This window comes from Arvicanthis niloticus, chromosome 4 (assembly GCF_011762505.2).
Source record: "Arvicanthis niloticus isolate mArvNil1 chromosome 4, mArvNil1.pat.X, whole genome shotgun sequence".
Classification (NCBI taxonomy): Eukaryota; Metazoa; Chordata; class Mammalia; order Rodentia; family Muridae; genus Arvicanthis; species Arvicanthis niloticus.
This window is the reverse complement of record NC_047661.1, coordinates 19,070,454-19,092,175: the sequence shown is the minus strand read 5'-3', so window position 1 is coordinate 19,092,175 and position 21,722 is coordinate 19,070,454. Positions and strand designations below refer to the sequence as shown.

At 38.1% G+C, this 21,722-nt stretch overlaps 1 pseudogene; it reads right to left on the bottom strand.

The window, feature by feature from the left end:
• Positions 1–2,699: 2,699 nt before the first annotated feature.
• LOC117706817 (peptidyl-prolyl cis-trans isomerase G pseudogene) lies at positions 2,700–4,098 on the bottom strand (annotated as a pseudogene).
• Between the last annotated feature and the right edge of the window lie 17,624 nt (positions 4,099–21,722).

The following is a 21,722-nucleotide window of genomic DNA, read 5'->3' as shown; positions in this document are numbered from 1 at the left end:
AAGCTGTCATGGTTTAGGAGGAGCTGAGAGTTCTACAGATTCATCTGAAGGCCACTAGGAGAAGACTGACTCCCATGTGGAGGAAGGTCTCATTGCCCACCCCCACAGGGACATACTTCCTCCAACAAGGCTAGACCTAATTCAACAAGGCCACACCTCCTAATAGTGCCACTCCCTGGGCCAAGCATACACAACTATGACAGGGTCTCTGTGTTAATCACCATCTACAGTAAATAGAAGCTCCTCAGATGAGGACTGGGAAATGTATTGAGAATAATGAGATAAAAGCACTGAGCCATCGCAATAGCCCAATGTCCCTGGTTTTGATGCCTCATGAATATAACGGTAGGCCATTAGGTATCAGTTTAATTCTATCTTCATTCGGCAGTATAAGTAGTGTGTTTTCCCTTAGGGTCTGTGGGAATTTAAATGAGAATGGCCTTCATAAGCTGAAATATTTGAATTCTTGATTCCCAGTTGGTAGGGTTGTTTGAACAAGATTAAGGGTTTACTCTTCTTGGAGATGTGTAACTGAGGGCTTGGAGGATTCAAGAGCTCACACCATTCCAAGTTACCTATCTCTGCCTCATGGTTGTGTCTAAGATGTGAACCCTCTGCTATTGCTCTAGCACCATGCTGTCTTGTCTGCCATCATGCTTCCTGTGGTAATGGTTATGGAGTCTAACTATCTGAAACCCCAATTACGCACTTTCTTTTATATATTGGCTTTGTCTCAGTGTATTATCACAGCAATTGTAAAGTAACTAAGTTGAGTCTATATAGGTTGTTGGCCTGGTAATGATAATAATACTTCATCTTGTGGAGAAGGACTTACATCCAATCAGAAAGTAATTGTTTGCTTCCATGGTGTTCATGCCATTATTACACCAGTTGCTGTAGTGGCTATGTTTTCAGATGGCTCAGTGTTTAAACTAGTTGCCATACAAGCAAGAGGACAAAATTTAAATACTGTGAGTCCATTTAAATGCTGGATGAGTGTAGAAAGTAATTTGTAATTCCAGTCTCAGAAACTGGACGTAGAAGATTTAATGAGCAAGTTGGTCAAAGCTATAGTCATTTGGGGTTTGACTGAAATACCCTGTCTCAAGGAATAACGTGGATGAGCTATTGAGACAAATTCATGATCTCACCCTAAGGCTTCGATACAAATGTGCATATACGTGCACACATATGCACATGCATATGCAAAAAGTGTGTATATGTATACACACATCACTTACGAATGCATGATATTAAGAAATAAATTAGGTTTGGATTCATACTGTCAATGAATATTTGCAGAAACCAAGCCATTCACAGAGCATTTGGGGTAAGAAAGTCATTCCAACCTTTTTACACTTCAAAGGTTGTATCAACTCCATGACAGCTGTGCTGGCTGACATTATCATGACATTATCACATGCAATAATGGAAAGTCAGATTTTCTGACAAGTGGATATAAATTCAGTAAAAGATAGAAAACCAGTAAATCACACAGCCTATGATGCTGCTTATATTTAAATGGATCACTTCATGATACTATTAAAGAAAGAAGCCATCTGGAGGTCAAGCACTGTCCAACAGCCTTAGGCGTATCAGGAACTCTGCTGGCGAATCTTGGTTGTCAGCTTGGCTATGTCTAGAATCAACTAACACATATGTTGCTGGACATGTTTTTAAGCAATATTATTGGTGGGATTATTTGAAGCGAGGAAACTCACTCTAAAACCTATTCTAAATTTGGCCTACACCTTTTGGTGGGAGTCCACATAAACAGACATGGAAGAAGGAAGCGTCTGTCTTTTGCCTGCTCTCCCTCACTCACTGGCAAATGCATCTGTCCTACTGCTGAAACATTCTTTCCCTGATATTAGAACCTACTTCTTTGGAATTCCAACGTAGTTTAAAGACCAGCTCTTTTGTACTCTCTAGGACTCCATTTTAAGACTGCTGAGACATCCAGCCTCATGCTGTATTCGTGACATTTCTGTTGTGAGGTAGCTATTGTTGAATTACCCAGACAACAGCCTGTAAGTCATTCTAATAAAATCTCCCTTTCATTCATTGTATCAGTTCTGATTCATTAGACAACATCAACTAATAAAGATATGGACGAAGCTCTTGCCCTACATGCTGTTATAGCAGGGCAAACAGAGTGGAATCAGGTGCCACATAATTAAACTTAACTTAAAGCTTAGTCAGTTTCCTGAAAAACAGTACACTCACATCAACCAATCAGGCGACAAGGCAAGTAGTTTATGTTCTTTTATTCACTTAAGAAATGTAACCACTTTGTAACTACTGGCCCACTCTTTGTTTTCCTGTGTTTGCATTTGCTAGTCCTTTCTGACAGAGGCTCACCACTTCTGCTCATGTCACTGAGACCTTACTTTCACAGTGAACTAAGGCCTGACTCACAAGTTGCTGATAACAGGGTTTTTTTTTTTTTCTTGTTCTTTGTTTGTTTTGTTTTTCTTTCATTTCAAGTTTATTAAAACTTTAGCAGTATAAATTATCCAGGTAGCAGATCATTAAAAGATAAACTCAATGAAGTCCACATTTTAAAAAATAGTGGGGGGGGGGGCGGAGGGAGTACACAAACATAAAACAACTCTAAAACAATGAAAACAAAAATGGAAGGTTCAGTGGTAAGTCTTAAAACTTAAAATTTGAGACAGGAAGGAAATAAGTGTACACAACTCACTCATCCACTTTTGTCTTCATCTGTTCCAGGCCTTGATTCATAATCACATTTTTTATTTTTTGTCATGTATATGGTCATTTTCTTGACCCTTTCATTTTTAGTTTTCTTTTTCCACAGAGGATCTGGTCTTCTCATCCTCTTGATTTTTTTAATGTGGAGGAATTCATTTCATTGTCCTGACTGCTTTGCTTTGTTTTTGACACTGGACTTCGATCTCTAGCAGCCTCCTCCTTCCCCCACCCCGTTATTATTTGAGCTATTATGACCACGACTTTTAGAGTACTTTTTTTTTCTCACCCTCAGAATTTTTTTTTTCTGTGTGAGCTCTTACTTCCTTGGTTTCTATATTTTTCTTTGTTTCTACTATGACTTTCTTCTCTCTCTGAGCTCCAGGAATCCCTCCTTCTTCTCCTCCTATCTTTACTTCTCGATCATCCTGGTGTTCTTCGGTCCCTGCTTTGTGACCTTCCTCTTCTCCTATACTCCTGCTCTCTGTATCTGTGGTACTCCTTGCTTCTGCTGAGATCTCTGTCATGGCTTCTGGACCGCGCTCTTCTGCTCCTGTCCCTACTTCTGCCCCGCTCCCTTGTTCTACTGTTGTAACTGTGTTTGCTTTTAGTCAGATCCCGCTCTCCACTCCTGGACTGTGCACGTCCATGCTTCGCTTTACTTTTGCTGTGATCATGTTCGTTACTTTTTGATTCTACCTGCTTGGAGTTCTCTTTGCTTCTACTCCTTTCCTGATCGCTTCCATTAGAATCCAACTGTTTTTCTTTAGTAGTCTCATAATCCCTTTCTTTACTTCCTGACCTCACCCTCTTGTCTTGTGTCTACTGTGCCTCGAGTCTCACTCCTTACTCTTGGATCTCTCCCTGCTCTTGTTCTTACCCTTGGATTTGCCCCTCTTCTTCAGTTTGTTTTGTTATATTTGTCATCTTTTTCTGAATTTCTTCCGATGTCTCTCTCTTTACTTTCAGATTTATGGTCTTTAACTTTCTTTTCCTTTTCTAATTTTCTGTTTGGACTCTCAGACGTGTGTCTATGATCAGTTATTTTTTCCTCTTTTACTCTAACTGGGCTCCGTTGATTTTCTTTTATTTCATTTAACTCACTCTTATCCCCTTTGATCCATCTCTCAGCACTTGACACCCTCATTCTCTGCATTTCTTGTCTCCAATGTGGAGGAGTCTCACTTTGTCTGAATCGATCCCTCCATCTGGATCTGGAAGGAGTTCAATAATTCCTTGATCCTCTTCTAATTTTCCTGCCAGACCTAGTAACTAAGAATCGTTGCTGGTATGAAGCAGGCTGGGAGTTAGGTGGATTACACTCTCTTTCTCTCTCTCTCTGTTTTTCCTTTCCTTGTCATCTGCTTTAAGTGGACTTTTTCTCATTAGAAATCCATTTTCTGGTACAGGAGAAAACTATTCTGGACAGACAATAGACTGGGACTGTGCATCACCATTTTCTGCTTCACTTTCACTAGATGGGCTTTTCTTTCACTTCTTATGCTTTTGGGAATTTTTTCTATGTTTCTTTTTCCTTTTTCTGAATTTTTCTTCAGAAGCGCTTTCAGAATCAGAAAACTGAGAATCTTTTGAGCTATCTGAATCACTGGATGATGATGATGATGAGGACTGGCACCTTTTCTTTTTTCTTAACCTTAGACTTTGGAATCAGCTCTCCACAACTGAGCATCTGAAGTCACCACCATGAACCATGAAATCCTTGACAACTCTATGAAAGAGACAGCTCTTATAATGTAATGGCTTCTGAGTTGATTTCCCTGTTCCCTTTTCACCTGTACAAAGGCAACAAAAGTTCTCACATGTTTTGGGACATTCATCGGAAAATAATTCAAAGAATTATTATAATTCATGAATAATTCAAAGGTTGATTATTAATGGCAATGTCAAGAAAAAAAAAACCATTGAGGACACTGGACTTTATTCCCATGATTCTAATACTTCAATCTTTAAGTTGGAGGAAACAATAAAAACCAAAAATCCACCAAGGATAACTGAGCCAGTCGTTTTGCTCCTGCACTGCCAAGGTTTCTGTTCTCCAGGCTGGTCCTGTAAAGCACTTCAAATCTACTACCCTCAGCAAAGGCACTAAAGCCCACCAACCACCTCCCTCCTCCACAGCCCAGTCCAGGCGTGGAGGGCTAATAACAGGTTTTTAAGTTCAGTGTGTGTGTTTCATTTATACAGTGTTATACATTTTATACATGATTATCCAATTTATAAATTATACAATTTATAAGAAGGTTATGCTGCTACAGATAGGAAATCGAAGTATAAATAAATTGTGTAGAGTTTAGAACCACTAAAAAGGAGGCAAACATTTGAACCCAGAAAATCTGTTGGGAAAGGATTTGCTTTTAGCACTACCTGTCCTGAACTACTGTGCTCTTGAGAGTAGTCAGAAGTCTGAGACACAAAAGAGTTAAACTCACAAAGGATTTAAAGTAAAAAGAACAGAAGGACAGCAAGGAAAGGGAGCCTTTTGACTACCCCATGCTGTGATACTTTATGCTTTGTTTCTTCAACTTTAAGTGAGAGCCTCATCTGACTCTGTGCCTACTTGAGAAAGTTTTGAAAATAAGTGAGTACATGGCTGAATCTTAAACTAGAGAAGGCTCTAGAAATTACAAGATTATGTATAAAATTTTAATCATGAGTTAATAGTGAAATGAAACTGAATGATGCCTAAACAACTAATTGGATTGAAACCAGAGGCTCTGAGTAATTCAAACGTTGAGGCATTACCTCAACGTTGTCAGGGTACATAAAGAAACCTCACTAATTTTTTCCTACTGTGTGCTCATAACATAAACCATGCCTGCAATTTCAGAATGTGTGGGGCTTTCTCCCTACCACGAGCATGCAGTCATTTAGCAGTGAACAACTTGAGGTCTCTGGTTATATTTAGTTGAATTCTGGACTCTCTGGAGTGAGTGTCAGATCCTATAGGAGGAGGGCAGTCTACAAGACTGAACTTTAGAAGTCACAACAGCAACTGAATGAGAAAACACCTGGAGACCATTCCACCTGGGTATCCATCCCAGGTACAATCACCAAAGGTAGACACTGATGTGGATGGCAGGAAGTGCATGCTAACAGCCTGATATAGCTGTCTCCTTAGAGGTCTGCCAAAGGTTGACACATTCAGAGGCCGATGCTCACTGCTAACCACTGACCTGATCAAGGGGATCCCAATGGAGAAGTTAGAGAGAAGACTGAAGAAGCAGAAAGGGTTTGTGGCCCCATGAGGAGAGCAACAATACCAACCAACCAGAGCTCCCCAAGGTCTAAACCACCAGCCTGGGAGCACATAGGGAGGAACCCATGACTCCATCTGTACATGAAGGGGAGTATGGCCTTGTTGGGCATAGGTGGGAGAGGAGATTCTTGGTCCCATGAAGGATGAACACCAAGTGGGGGGGAATTCGAGGGTGGGGAGGTAGGATTGGGAGGGTAGGTGGGGACATATCCTCATAGAAGCATGAGGAGGGGAGATGGGTTAGGAGGTTCCTGGGTGGTGGGGGAAAGGGGGGGTTAGGGGATAAAATCTGAAATGTAAATATAATATCCAATAAAAACAAATTTAAAAATGAAAAAAAGTCAGTCACAAGTTCAGACTTCTATAGCTTGGGAACTATAGTAAAATTGAGTTCTCATGATGAGTTCTTCTTTAAGCTTATTTATCTATGTATGTATGTATGTATGTATGTATGTATGTATGTATTCATGCTTCTTTCTTTCTTTCTTTCTTTCTTTCTTTCTTTCTTTCTTTCTTTCTTCACAAAATTCAAAGGCACATGCCTTAAAATTACTGGTTTATTTCTAAAGGATACAAATAAACAGCATAATAGAAGCCTCTTGAGTTTAGGAACTTCTTTTTTTTCTGTCTTGGTATTACTGAGATATACCACCCTCTAACAAATAAGGCTAAGTTTTTACTCACTTGATTGTAGGTATCTACAGGGTTCTCTCTCTCTCTCTCTTTTTTTTTTTTTTCTGAAAAAACCAAGTCTGTCTCTTTAGGGTCTTGTGAATTTTTTTTTTTTTTTTTTTTTTTTGCATTATTGTGATTGAAGCATGGATTACTATGCAGAAATATGATTAGACAAAAGTCATGATTGAATGGAAAAAGGGAAACACAGGAATGCCTTTCTGTTTAGACTTGTCATGGCTGGTCTGTGTTGCATTCATGGTCTTATTATCTTATGATCTATTGTCATACAAATTTTTTGGGCTGGGCAGATTTGAGACAGAGAAGTGTGTTCTACATTTTACATTTGGCTTGACTCTGTTCTGTATAGGTTCACCAGGTAGAAGCTCATAATGTACATGGCAGTATGAGAGCTATAAGAGATGGAACCTAGTGTAAGATGATTAGACCTTAAGGGATGTATCCCAATTAGAAGATGTTAGTTTAAGATCAGTTTTGTCATACAAGAATAGCTTATTTTAAGCTGAGATTACCTCATGTACTTGGTAACTTCTGCATTTCTTCAGTTCTTTTTTTTTTTTGATTTCTTTATGTTGTGAGTTAATCAATATGGCCTTCATCAGAGGCCAAATCTATGTTCCTATGGAATCTAAGACACATAGCTGCTGACTCTGTGAACTATGTATACTTCTTATATACTCAGGTGTAGACCTCAGGTATTCTGTTATAGACATAGAATGGGATGAAGTAAAGTATGAGTATGGTTTTAGTTTGCATGTCTCTTTTCAGGGAAGAGCAGTAATAGCACTGTACACCTCTGTGTACAGTGGATGGAAACTATTTTGTTTACCTTTATTGCTGTGAATTTGTTCTAATTAAAGTTGTAACCAGACCTTGGTGTTGTTAAATTTTCCTTTGTGGATGCAGAAAATGTTTTCATTCAGTAAAGTGCTTACTAGGCAAACCTGACTGAACATTTTTGCAAACATTGGGCATGATGGCTTATGTAACTTGAGTACTAGGTTGGGAGAGAGGTAGTGTTCCATAAGGGTTACTGTTCAGTTAGATTAGCTGGATCAGTAAGTGTCAGATTCAGTGAGAAACCCTATCTTAAAAAATAAAATAAAGAATAAAGAATGTGTAAAGCAGACACCTTAAATAGACCTTTGGCTTGTATACACATCTATATACATGGGCACATGTGCCTGTACGAACATGTGCACATACAAAAACATGTTCATATGTATACACCACACATATAAAAACTCTCCCCTTCAACTTATTATTTTAAAATGTATATGTACACAATAAAGTCATCATATAAGACCTTGGTTTTGATCTACAGGAAACTGAAAGTCACTCACAGCCTGATGTTCCTACAATAATCAATGTATTGAATATATGAACAGACCTGAGCAAGCAGAATGGAAGTCAACCCCACAGGGTGAGACCATTGCAACAGCCCCTAAGGAGACATTCCTGAAGAATAGAAGTCTAAACAGGAGACTTCACTGTGCAACAGAGTATACGTGCAGGCACAATACTTGCCACCACGGCAGGATTTTTGAGAGAGGGAGTGACTATATGTTCCAGCAAGCTCAAAAAATATGGAAAAAAGTCAAGAAAAAAATTAAATTAATATTTGAAAAATAAAATATTTGGCTGACATTGTATTATTAGTTCTAAACATTATAATGGTGGCCAGGTGTAAGGGAAAATGTATTGGGAAGGGACAGATGTGTGATATGGAGAAACCATTCCTTTTCTACTCCACAGGTTTTGATTCAGTCAAGTATAGGCCTGAGAATGCTCACAGAAATGTCAGGTCTAGATATGTAGTTTACATGGAGGTGTAGATGTAGGTTTAAAGACCATCAAAGCCTCAAAGATGATCTTTAATTCAGATCTTGAGGTGGAAGACGCACCTCTGTCAAAGCCTGTACAAGGATATGGAAGAATGATGTTTTTCCTGTTTGCCTGCTCTTTTCTGCCTCAGTAGCAAGCCCATTTCTTCACTGGCATTAGAGACTACTTATTGGGATTCCAGAATCTACTGAAGACCAGCTGAGACTACCAGCCTCATGCCTGAACAACTTCTTGAACTTTCTGTTCATAGCCAGACATTGCTGGATTAGTTGAACTAAAGCTTGTTAAGTCATTCTATCTCTGCACATATCTAATAGAAAATGCCTGTAACATATTTTAAAGTTCTAGATATTCATTAAGGAAGGGAAAATAATGAGTTGAGTCCTGGAATCCTGGGAAGTCTGTTATTTGTTAAGTTTTCATCTCTAGGATCTTTAATAAGGTCTTAGTTTTCGTGTTCTGTAGAGGATACAGACAGCTCTGCTTTTAATGCAGAAATTGTAACCTCCCCTATTCATTCCTTTTTATTTAATAAGAGCCAGCTCTATTTCAGACTCTTGCTGTCTTTTCTCTGAACTCTGGGAAGAATCTCTTAATTACTATTACTACCATCTGTGCTTTGGCTCTGGAATGATTAACTTCTCCCCTTCTTCCAAGAAACTAATCTTGCTAAAACAAAACATGGGCTGTGTCATCATCAGAAATGAATTTGTTCATAGTTCCCAGTCACAGTTTGATCTAAGCTTGGACATTTTGCCTTGGTCTTCAAAACTTCAGAATCCATTTTTCTTCATATAGTTCAACTGTTGAGTCATAGTGCATATCTTCCTTGTGTACACTCTTTACCTCTGTGGCACCATTCCATTACTTTTAGCTATATTAAAAGCCTTATTATTCTGCAAAATCTGATCTTGAAATGGGCTTTCAACACAACTCTCCTATGCTCCAGCTCTTTCTCAATTGAGCCAAGAAGTATCATTCTTGCTATGAATGTCTAAACTCCCTCTTTGAACCTCTGCAGCAGTTCTATCTTACACAACAAATATTGTACACTTGTTAAAACCACTCATACATCTTAAAGTCCCTACTGAGCAAGACCATACCTTGCCATCTTTCTATGTTCCTAGCACCTTGCTAATGGTTGGCACATTAAACTGTGCTGCTTGGAAGGTGTATTTAATTCAACCTTGACTTTTCCAAAGGCCCGAGATTGCCACACACCTTATTGGGAGAAGTTAAAGGATAAACTTTCTTTGAGTTCCTTGCACCTAAGCATTTGTATTTTTTTTTTAGGTCATATTTCAGCGTAAAATCTTCTACCTTTAGTTGATAAAACTGGACAGTGAATGGGAAAAGTGACAGAAAAGGAAATGTACAAACTGTGCTTGTGAATGTGTCACGCTCAGGAGAAGGAAGCATCTGCTCCAGAAATATCTACCAGTGAGACCCAAGAAGTCAAATATACCTAATCCTACAGATCACACTTTTCCAACAGGAGGTGCTGAAAGGAAAGGAGCAGCCTGCCATCTGCTTGCCATCTGCTTCAGAAGACCCACTCCTTAGTTAGTGCCACTGGGGTTTCTGTTGCTTTAAAAAAAATGATCAGCATCATCAAGGACCCCAAATAAAAACATATGATAACATTGTCTCATAGCTGTCTCAGATGGTGGCAGCTTCTGGGTTTTACCAAGATATTTTCCCATTGAATTATGCCCTTAAAAATTATGTGCAATGTGGGGAAAATACATAATTTGTGGTTCAGTAGCTTTCAGCCTGAACTCTACTTTTAATTTATGTGGGCAATTGCCTCCATCTCTCACCTTAAAATTCATCCCATGTAAAATAGAAATATATTTGCTTCCCAGAATGTGAACCAAAGTGTAAGCTCTGTGTAGGCAGAAACCTCCATTTCTTTCTGTTCACTGCTGCATTAAGTGTATAATCAGGATATGGCATAGCATGGGAAAAATGTGATAAAACACTTACTGACCATGGCAGTGTTGAAAGGAGGCTGAATATCTATCTATCTATCTATCTATCTATCTATCTATCTATCTATCATCTACATGTTTAGGTGTTTTCTGTGTTATCTATTGTGTTATTGTACATTAGGTAGAATTAAATCATTAAATTTAAATAATTTTAGTTTTGTCTTAAGCAATAAGACTTTTGAAATACCATTATGCAAACAATATTTTATTTATTTATTTATTTCCCTAAACTGATTTATCTTTTCATTATTTATTTACATTTCTTTTTTATTCGATATTTTATTTATTTACATTTCAGATGTCATCCCCTTCCCCCATTTTCCATCCATAGAATCCCCATCCCATCCCTCCTCCTTTTTCTTTGCTTTTATACCATTTTAATTACATGTAAGTATTAAGGTCTGTTTTAGGTTGAGGGACTAGCAATTCAATAGATCAAATAGTCAAGGAACAAGCAACACAATAAACACAAATAGTCAAAGAACGAGCAAGGCAATAAACAAAATTCTGTGAATACTTCTGTGATCACTGTTTTTAAGTACTTATCAGGATGACCAAAATAGTCAACTTCCCTGTCCTAGCTCAAAGTCATTTTCATGTCTGAAGCCTACTTCCTTGCTTTAGCCTAATATTTAGATTCTGTTTGAAATTATTTCTTTGTTCTATCCTAATATTTAGATTCCTACATGAAATTACTTCTTTGTGTTAGCCTAATGTCAGATTCCTGACTGAAGTCTACTTCCTTGTCCTTGGCCAATGTCATATATCTGCCAAGCAGCCCATTTTCTTGTCCTTGGCCCATGTCAGATTCTTGCCAAGCAGCCCCAAGGGCTCCCCGCCTCTCCTTCTTTTTTATTTCATTAACAAGACTGAGCCTGTCTTAGTTTGTTCTGACAAGAATGCCTTCCTTACCCATCATGGAATATGCATTATCAGAAGCAATGTACTTCTGTCTTAGGTTGGTAAGGCTCTGTGCAGAATCTTACCTGTCCTTAGCTTACCAGCCTGTTAATTTAATAATTCTGTCTGGGGGTTCATTTTCAGGTTCAAGCCATGTACTTTGTCTGCCAACATGTTGATGTTGTTAAAAAAAAAAAGGCTTTAACATGATGGGCAGGAATAAAAGTATTTCCAGGACACAAAGGGCTAGAGCATGATCAAGCTATATATGCCATTCTTGGAGCTTGACCAAAATAGAAATACTAACCTCAGGCCATGGGTAATTTTATCAGCAGTATCTACCACATCAGCACTCAGCAGAGCAGCATTTTTTAAATTCATAATCTCACTATGTAAAGTTAAAACAACCAGAGAGGTGATAGAATTATGCCAAATACACTGCAAATGTCTTTGAACTTTTTCCCAATTATAATGACTACCACTGTAAATTTTAGAACTAACACACATGCATTCCTCTTGGTCAGGAGCATGGAAAGATATAAATGTCTACAGCTACAGATTTTCTTAGGTTATAAAAGTTGATACATGGGAAATTCAACACATATAAGGATGGTTGTTATATTATTTTCTTAAAGGTAGGTTAAACAGCCCAAGTACACAGCAGAATAACAATCTGAAGTCTTAAGTAACCTCAAGGGGTATTATTAACTTTGGCTGTGAGATCCAGCAAAAGTTTCAGTTTCTTAGAATGTGAAAGATAGTTCCATCGTAATACATTTTAATAGTTTTATCTGTTTCATTTTCTCAGAGAAATGGTGCCTGGAAACATCTGTGTAGAATTATCATTATATGGTCATTCTTTGTGAAATAAAGAAGCAAAGATGTTTCCAATAATCAACTCTCTAGCTTTTATACTAGAAGGATCTGGATAATTGAGATTATCAAAGAATCAGGAATTCGACTTGCATTTTTTCTTGTTGTCTCAGGGAAGATAAAGAAAAAGGTCATCATGTCATCATAGGGGACACAGTGGAGATGGAGTCAGATCATAGTGCTATTGTGGGGGGACACACACTTTATTCCTTGGACTTGCATTGTAATAATAAATATGCATTCTTTAAAATAATAGAGCTTAGTTAGCCCTTGAGCCTCCATTTTAGTTACTGTTAGAGAATGCAATTGCATCACTAAGAAGTCAGCATAGATCTTAGTGAAATTTGTCTCATCCTTTTATCTTCTTCCTCTATCTTTCTCTCTTAAGGGAATTTAAGTTTAGATCAGGGCAGGATGGATAAGGGTGGGATGGGTGGGTAGGTGCTACTTTCCTGGCTCAAGCTTGTCCTGCCTTTGAAATTCTTCTCAGGCAGCTTTTATCCTTTCTGCCTCCCCAGCTCTTTCCATTCTCCTCTATCTGCTTGTTGTCTAGGAGTATGCTGGACTCTAGTGTCTACAGTTGCTTGTAAAAGTAACTTATTTCTTCAGATGAAGTAATGTGATAAGAGCTATGTCCAAGCTGTTCAAATACACAGCTTGGGCTGAGCCCAGAGAATTTGATTCTCTGTTCTAACTATCTCTAGGCCTAGGCCTGAAAGCTTTTAGCCTCTATACAATCTAATCCTCCAAGCTGACTGATTTAAACTGACTTTACTCAGCTTCTGCTTGGCCTCAAACTAACTTGGCAATTTGTTCTTCTATTCTGGCTTTTTTTTTTTTTTTTTTTTTTTTTTTTTTATTCTCTGGCTTGTTCTGTCTTCACCTGTGTCTAACTTGTTTTCACTGCAACCTGTTTCTGATACACTCTCCTGGTAAAACTGCCACCACTTCCTCCTCCTCCTCTTCCTCTTCCTCCTCCTGCTCCTCCTGCTCCTCCTCCTCTTCCTCCTCTCTGCTTTTCAACCATCCCCTCTCTTCACCATTTTTAAGTCACCTCTTTCCTGTCTGTTCTCATGAGAGAGCCTATCTCTGATTCATTCTTTCAAATCTTTCTCTGATTCATCACTTTGTCTACCCTTCAGTTAGATGTCATTTCACATGTGGCTGCTTACTTGTATAAACTTTTATTGTTTAGGATCCAAGGTGTGTGTCTGTATTCCAGCCAGAGGAATTACAGGTATGTACTCCATCAAGAGGGATTAAAAGTATGTGGCATTTCTGCATTCCAGCCAGATCACAAGGACCTAGAAGGTCTTTCGATGTGATCTTTTTTCCAGGGCTACCATGTTGCTGGATTATAATTACTCTACAGCTGCCACCATGTTAATTGACAGTGACCTCCCAGCAAAGCCACACAGTTCATCCTGGTTGACTGGTTCTCTCCAGACTTCTGGAATCAGTCATTGCCAGGGATGGAGTGCTATTTTGTGGCAGACCTTGTCTGTGGAGTGTCTTTAGGGTTTTTCTGGACATTTACCTTGACTTTGGTGAGTCAGTGGCTTCTCTCTCTCTCTCTCTCTCATATCATATTCTCCCCTGGAAAGTCAGATCTTTTGCTTTGTGATTCCCAAGGCTTGTTTGGAATTTCTGTTATATTTTCATCTACATAACTTGAGCCAATGTCTGTACTCAGAGATGCTCACAATTATTCTTTACAGAATCCTTCCTTTTAATGCCATTAAGTAATCTTTTCACATATATAGGAAAAAACATATACATTATTGCCACATACACTATTTCATCATGTTCATTCAGGGTGTGCACTGTATGACAGAAGTATCTGGCTGTTAGACTTATGTATCCATAAGATGCTTTTTAAAAATCTATTAGAATCCCAGGTATTACCTTGGAAAGTTTTTTTTTCTTTAAGACTTATTAACTTTGTTATGGTATTTGTGGAAGTAAACATCCAAACCTCAAATATTCATAATCCTAAAACATTATTTTTGGTCACATGTGTCTACCTGAATGGAGGATTCATCACATGCTGGCCACAGAAGGCAGGCAGGCTTATCAGCTGGCACTTAAAACCATCCAAACATTGCACGTAAACTTATAATGCACTACATGTGAACATCTACCCTGTGTCTATGCATGTTAAACTTACCTTGTTATATTAATTTTATAGGCAAAACCAATATAATACCTATCTTTTTAGTTTTTACTTTTTAACTCATTTAATGAATTTGCTTGTTCTTTTTGTTGTATCTTTATGTAAAATCATAGTTACAATGACTTTTAGTTTTACTGGGAAAGTCTTCTTATAAATGCATTCTTTTTTTTTCATAAATCCATGAGGGTGGTATTATTCACAAACACAAGGAAGTTAGGCTCCTAGAAGTTTATGTAAGCCCAGCAGTGGTGGCGCACGCCTTTAATCCCAGCACTTGGGAGGCAGAGGCAGGCGGATTTCTGAGTTTGAGGCCAGCCTGCTCTACCAAGTGAGTTCCAGGACAGCCAATGCTATACAGAGAAACCCTGTCTCGAAAAACAAAAACAAACAAACAAACAAAAAAACCCAAAAAAACAAAAAAACAAAAAAAAAAAGAAGAAATTTATGTAAAAGAAGAAACTATTATAAAACTGTACCTATATATAGTTACTCCTTGAAACATCATGACAGAACACTTTACTTCATTATTTTAAAATTATTTATCTAGGTGAGATATGTGTATAATTTAAAAAATTGCATTTTTAAAAGTGTGTACTAAAAAGTTCTCTGACCCACCCTATTTTTCCACTACAGAGAAAAGTATGCGAAATAGTTTCATCCTGCATTTGCCTCCATACTCCTAAAAGACAATAAGCTTATACTCGTGTTTCTTGATCTAGTGATGTTAGGTAGTATCTATTGATTTCAGATTGGGTAGTTGGAGGTTTTCATCATGGCAGCAGTGCCATATCCATTTTTGTATACTAGTTGGTATTTGCAGTGTACTACCCAGGTAAAGGGCATACACCACTGAAGTGAGTAGCATGATAGTGTATGTTTACTTTCACATAAGACTTCTGCAGTTTCAGAGTTGATTTTTGTCATGATGTTTTTAGCAATAATGTGAGTATCTATGAATCTAAAGAGCTTTGGATATGGAGAGAGTTCGCTAAAAATTGAGTTTTAAGTTATTTGTTTGTCTAAAGATGTCAGTTACAAAGCTTGGTCTTTAAGGTATTTGACATACTTTTAAAGTCAAGCATTTCTATATTCTGAACTTTCACTTTACAAGTTATTAAATTTTCTTAAGCATTAAAACTTCATAACTTAAACAGATTTGTTACTTTACTCTTCAAATGTCCAAGTTGGGAGATTCATGGCCATAATTCACAAAATATTTTAAATTATTTAGCAATTTTTAAGGCAATAAATTAAACTTATAGAAAAATAGCACCTAAACATTTGGTTGTTTACAGAATTGTAAAACCTGCTACAACCAAAACTTTAAAAGCAAAAGACTGAACATCAGATTTTTTTTAGAGATATAAAATCAAAAGATTTAAATAACAAGCAACTAGATTTTATTAAAATGAGTTTAAAAATATCAGTACTAAGAGTATGTCACTTTTTATGACTTCCTAATTAGTTCTAAAGCTTCCCATAGTTCTAAAGTTACTTAGTCAAATTAGAAAGTTGAAAATGGTTATTTTAATATATTTGCTTAGAGATCAGACACTCATGGTTAGGTACAGGGATCTTAGGATTGTAACTTTTCAGATTGCCTCAGATTCTATCTAAATTATTAATGTGTACCTCACAGTCACACTCACAGTCACACTCATACTGTCCCTGGGGTCTATAGTTTACACTCCATGAGGTTGAATTGACCATGTTCCAATGAGTATATGGGCAACATACATTGCACTTGATAATATAAATAAATATAAATATAAACATACACACATACACACACATACACACACTTTTGTGTGGGAAGTCACAGGGAAAGAACTTCACACTGTTCTTTTATGCACTGCTCTTTAGCACCTTCTTCAGGTCTCACCTTTGGATTTGGGTAGATGGAAAGATGACCTCACTTCAGCTGTATGCAGCTGAGTAGAGGCTAACTTTCTTTGTTCTTTGATTGAGCTCAAGTTATATTTTTACCCTAATTAGAGTTTACATAATTTTTTTCTTTTATTTTTTGATAGCTGTGTTATAGTTTAATTTTGGTTGTCCCTTGGCTACAACTTTAGAGTCATTTTTATGACAATTATCATTTTCAAGGTGCCTTTTAGTAATTTTACAGTGTCATCAGATCTTTGAAGTCTATTAATAATTTTTCAAATGACCAGATACAATGCTGCATAGTCTGCCCTTTTTCCTTTTTAACCCTGTAGTCCTCTCTTCTGGAGACCATTATACTTTTTTTTTTTCTGTTTCCAATTCTTCCTTTTTCTTTTTGAACCTCATTTTGTGGATTCTCTCTTTCTCTCTCTCTCTCTCTCTCTCTCTCTCTCTCTCTCTCTCTCTCTCTCTCTCTCCTTGCTGCTTCACTCTTTGTGGTCATATGAGCTATGTTTAGTTGATTTAAAATGTTTTGTTCTCCTGGTGTTCTCCATCCCCTCTGATTCTTATACTCTTTTTGCCTCCTCTTTCATGGGGTTCCTAAGCTCTGAGTAGAGGAATTTGATGGAGACATCTCATTTAGAGCTGTGAGTTCCAAAGTCTCTTTCTCTCTGTATAATGTTTGGCTTTGTGTCTCTGCACCTGTTCCCATCTACCGCAGGAGGAATCCCCTCTGATGATAGCTGAATAAGGCACTGATTTATGAATATAGCAGACTATTACAAGGAGTCATTTTATTGTTACTTTAAAAAAAAATCAGTAGTATTTGGTTTTGTCCTAGATCTCTTGGCAATCTAGACTCTGGTTCTTGGTCACCAAAGCAGTATCCAGTATGAGTTTTATTTTGTGGTGTGGTGTGGGGCAGTGGGCTGTGAGAAGCAGCTGGGTGCTTGGTCGAGCATGAGGTTGGAATCCCAGAACCTTATTGAATGGCAGGAGTTCAGCTCTGCTTCCAGGCTCTGGTTCTTTTCATTTAGCTTCAGCCCTCCAACAACCCCTCCCACAGAGAGGTCTATGGTCAACAGTCAGGAGGAACAGGCCTCAGGCCCTAGAGAGATTTACATACTAATGAGGTACCTGAAGGCCAAAGGGTGAAGCCAATTAAGCATTCTTCCCCAACCCCTCCCCCCTCTCTCCATCCCTATTTAACTCAGGTCTGCCCTGGGTGTTTTTTTTTTTTGGGGGGGGGGTGCATACAGATCCATCCACCATCCACCATGACATTAAAGCCAGTAAAACCCATGGACTTTCTTGTGTCATTGGGACCTCGCCCATGAGGAACCCTGGAGGAGGCCTTTAATGAGCCACAGCAGAGGCACCTAAATTCCCCCTGGAGGAACCCAGAGTGTTCCCAGCCAACTACCCACAGTGTGGACCTTAAGTTCCACAAGTTTTGTATCATCATATTTTGCCCTAGCATAGTTTGCAGGCATGACAGATTGTAGATCAAAGGTTTTGTGGTTGGGTTGGTTTTTACTTTTCTCTTTTGGTAGCCTGAGGAGTACCTTTTCATGTCATAGACACAAGAACATGAAGGTGAAGATTCTATGTGAACACCTTTCTATGTTCAGTGAGTTGTGTGGGTGTTGTCTTCAGCAACTGCCTTAGCTGTCAGTTTTGTGGAAAGTTATTTCTATTGCCTCTAGTTTTGGATTCTATATACATGGGTGCAGGTGTATGCGTGGTAGGGCTATTGGCTGATTTTTGTTTATTGTAAGTGCCTGCATTTCAACTTTTTAATCCTTATTTTGTTGGTTGTTATTCTTCTGTTGACTTTTCACTTTTCAGCATTTTCCAAAATATTGGTGATTGACCCCATCACCTCTAATATGATAGTCAAGTACTCTACCACTGGTCTATACCCCAGCCTTGTCTTCATTTTAGTAAAATTGATACTGTATTTAAGTTGAAGTTTCTACTTTCATCTTGAATTTCTTGCTCTTACTATTTCTTCCATTTTTATCAACAACCCAGTACAGTGGTAGCAAAGCAACAGATATAATCCTCAGTTTACAAAATTAAAGATGCATGTCCAAGGTCCTTGGTATTCCTATAATCTATAGTAGGAAACCATTTAGTGTCTTCAACAAAAGAATAATATTTAGTTATAAGGCCAAAAGGAAAGATTTTTAAAAAGTTATAAGAACAAATTATTGTCTTTTGGCTGCTTTTTGATATATGCATGAATGCATTGAGGGCTAGTACATCCCTTGGATCTCTGCCAATAGTGAGGTGCAGGGGTGTTTATGGCTGGTCCTGCTGCATGGCTCAAAGCTGACAAAGGTTCAGGAGAAAACCCAGGTCCCCCCTAGTAAGCTCCTTCATTAACCTATAAAGTGTGGCCATTTCTGTCTTCTCTATAAAGGTAACATTCCCATTTTTCTAAGCTGAGGCTGTTTCGATGAAACCTGTTCAATCGGAAGCATCTAGAGGACTCTGGAGAGTTCCAAGTGTGCAGAGAGCATACTGTTATAGTCTCTTATGGCATAAATCACCTCTCAGGGTCTTACCTCCTAATACCATAAGATGAGGAGAACTATTTCATCATGAGAAGGGGAGGCATATGGAGTCTATGACAGAGATATAGACTGCAATGTACACAGAAAATTGGAATGCAGTTCTAAGGGATATCCAGAATACTGATAGATTTATAAGAAGACTACTGTTTGTCAGTGCCACTTCAGTAATCAGACTTTATCAGCTGTATATGGAGGGAGGTATATTCAATCAGAAAGTCAGTATAACTGGTCTGTGATGTTTGAGGCTTCATATTAATCAGAATGGATAATGAAATGTGGTACCTTTACACAGCATTACCCAGCTATTTAGAAAAGGAAAAGTAACAGGTAAATGGATGGAACTAGAAACAATCATTCAGAGTGAGATAACCGAGATCCAGAAAGACAAATGTTGAACTTTTCTCTCATTTGTAGATATTAGTTTTTGATCTATCTATTTAGATTTTAATCTCCAAAAATTAAAAAATTACCCCAAATGTCAGAGCATCTTAAATTTTGTTTCAATTTTGCTTTCAGGTAACTTCATGTAATGTCATGATTACATTGGTGAGAATTCAATTTTTGTGGAAGACCAGAAATAATAAATACTTCTTGACAGAAACAAGATATTTGGAAGTAACTCTGGCATTCTCTAGGATGCTTATTCTTACCCAGCTTTAAGTCAACAATGCTAACCTGTGAAGTTTTCTGATGGGAGAAGTGTTTACATCTTGAGAGGGAGTGGGACTCATTCTCTAAAATCCTACTGCCACAGCAACCTTCATGGGTCTGGGAAGAAGTTCATCTCAGTAGAGACACTGTGTCTAGCTTTCCCATGTGCTACATTTGATTAAGGATTATCTATAGTTACAAAATGAAAATTAAAAAAAATCCTCTTAAAAGTTAACTTCTACAGTTAATGATTTACTGATGTTCAAGTGATCAACTGAGCTCTACCAGAGACCAGACCAGCACCAGAAGTCCAGGTAGGCCACCCACCTACCTCTGGACCTCTCTTACTTTCTCTGTGCCCTTCCCATCGTCAATGTGTCCACTTCCTATAGCCTTGTCCCAGATCCCAGCTCTGACAGAGACCCCCCCATGTGAGAAGAAGCCATACCAGCCTTCTTATTATCTCAAAGAACTTTCTCCAAAATTGACCATAGCAAGTCTGAACAGATACAAGAAAATTTAAATAAAGTCTGCATCCTATCAGACCACCATGGATTAAAGCTGAATTTCAACTACAACAGAAAGCCTACATACTTATAAAAACTGAACGACTCCTAACTGAGTGAATACTGGGTCAAGACAGTAACAAAGAAAAAAATTCTTTCTAGAATTCAATAAAAAATGAGTGTAAAACACACCCACACTTAGGGGACACAATGAAAGTAGTGCTAAGAGGAAGTTCATAGCATAGTATCTACATAAAGAAATTGGAGTCTTGCAAAGATAAGGAATTCAAGGCCCATAACTTGAAGCAATCCTACTAAAATCAGAGACTAGACAAGGCTGCCCACCCTCTCCCTATCTATTCAATATAGTACTTGAAGTCCTAGCCAGAGCAATTAGACAACAAAAGGAGGTCAAAGGGATACAAATTGGAAAGGAAGAAGTAAAAAAAAAAAAGCACTATTTGCAGATGATAAGATAGTATACTTAAGTGACCTAAAAATTCCACCAGAGAACTCCTACAGCTGATAAACAACTTCAGCAAATTGGCTGGATATAAAACTAACTCAAACTGGGAGGACTTGACAAATGGGAGGACTTGAACACATGGGCGCAGGGGAAAATTTCCTGAACAGAACACCAATGGCTTGTGCTCTAAGATCAAGAATTGACAAATGGGACCTCATAAAATTGCAAAGCTTCTGTAAGGAAAAGGCACTGTCAATAGGACAAAACGGCCACCAACAGATTGGGAAAAGATCTTTGCCAATCCTACATCTGATAGAAGGTTAATATTCAATATATACAGAGAACTGAAGAAATTAGACTCCAGAGAAACAAGTAACTCTATTTAAAAATGGGGTACAGAGCTAAACAAAGAATTCGCAACCAAGGAATTTCAAATGTCCGAGAAGCAACTAAAGAAATGTTCAACATCCTTAGTTATCAGGGAAATGCAGATCAAAATGACCCTGAGATTGCACCTCACACCAGTCAGAATAGCTAAGAACAAAAAACTCAGGTGACAGCAGATGATGATGAGGATGCAGAGAAAAAGAAACACTCCTCCATTGTTGGTGGGACTGAAAGCTGGCACAATCACCCTGGAAATCAGTCTGGCAGTTCCTCAGAAAATTTCTACATAGTACTACCTGAGGACCCAGCTATACCACTCCTGGGCATATACCCAAAAGATGCTCCAACATATAACAAGGACACATGCTCCACTATGTTCATAGCAGCCTTATTTATAATAGTCAGCAGCTGGAAACAATCCATATATCTCTCAACAGAGGAATGGATATAGGATATGTGACACATTCACACAATGGAGTACTATACTGCTATTAAAATGAGTTCATGAGATTCCTAGGCAAATGCATGGAACTAGAAAATATCATCCTGAGTGAGGTAACCCAGTCACAGAAGAACACACATGGTATGTACTCACTGATAAGTGGATATTAGCCCCAAACCTCAGAATACCCAAGATACAATTCACAGACCATATGAAGCTCAAGAAGAAGGAAGTCCAAGTGTGGATGCTCCAGTCCTACTTGGAGAAACAAAATAGTCAAGGGAGGTAGAGGTGGGAGATACTTGGGAGGAAGAGAAGGGAAAGGGGAAAAGAAAGGAAG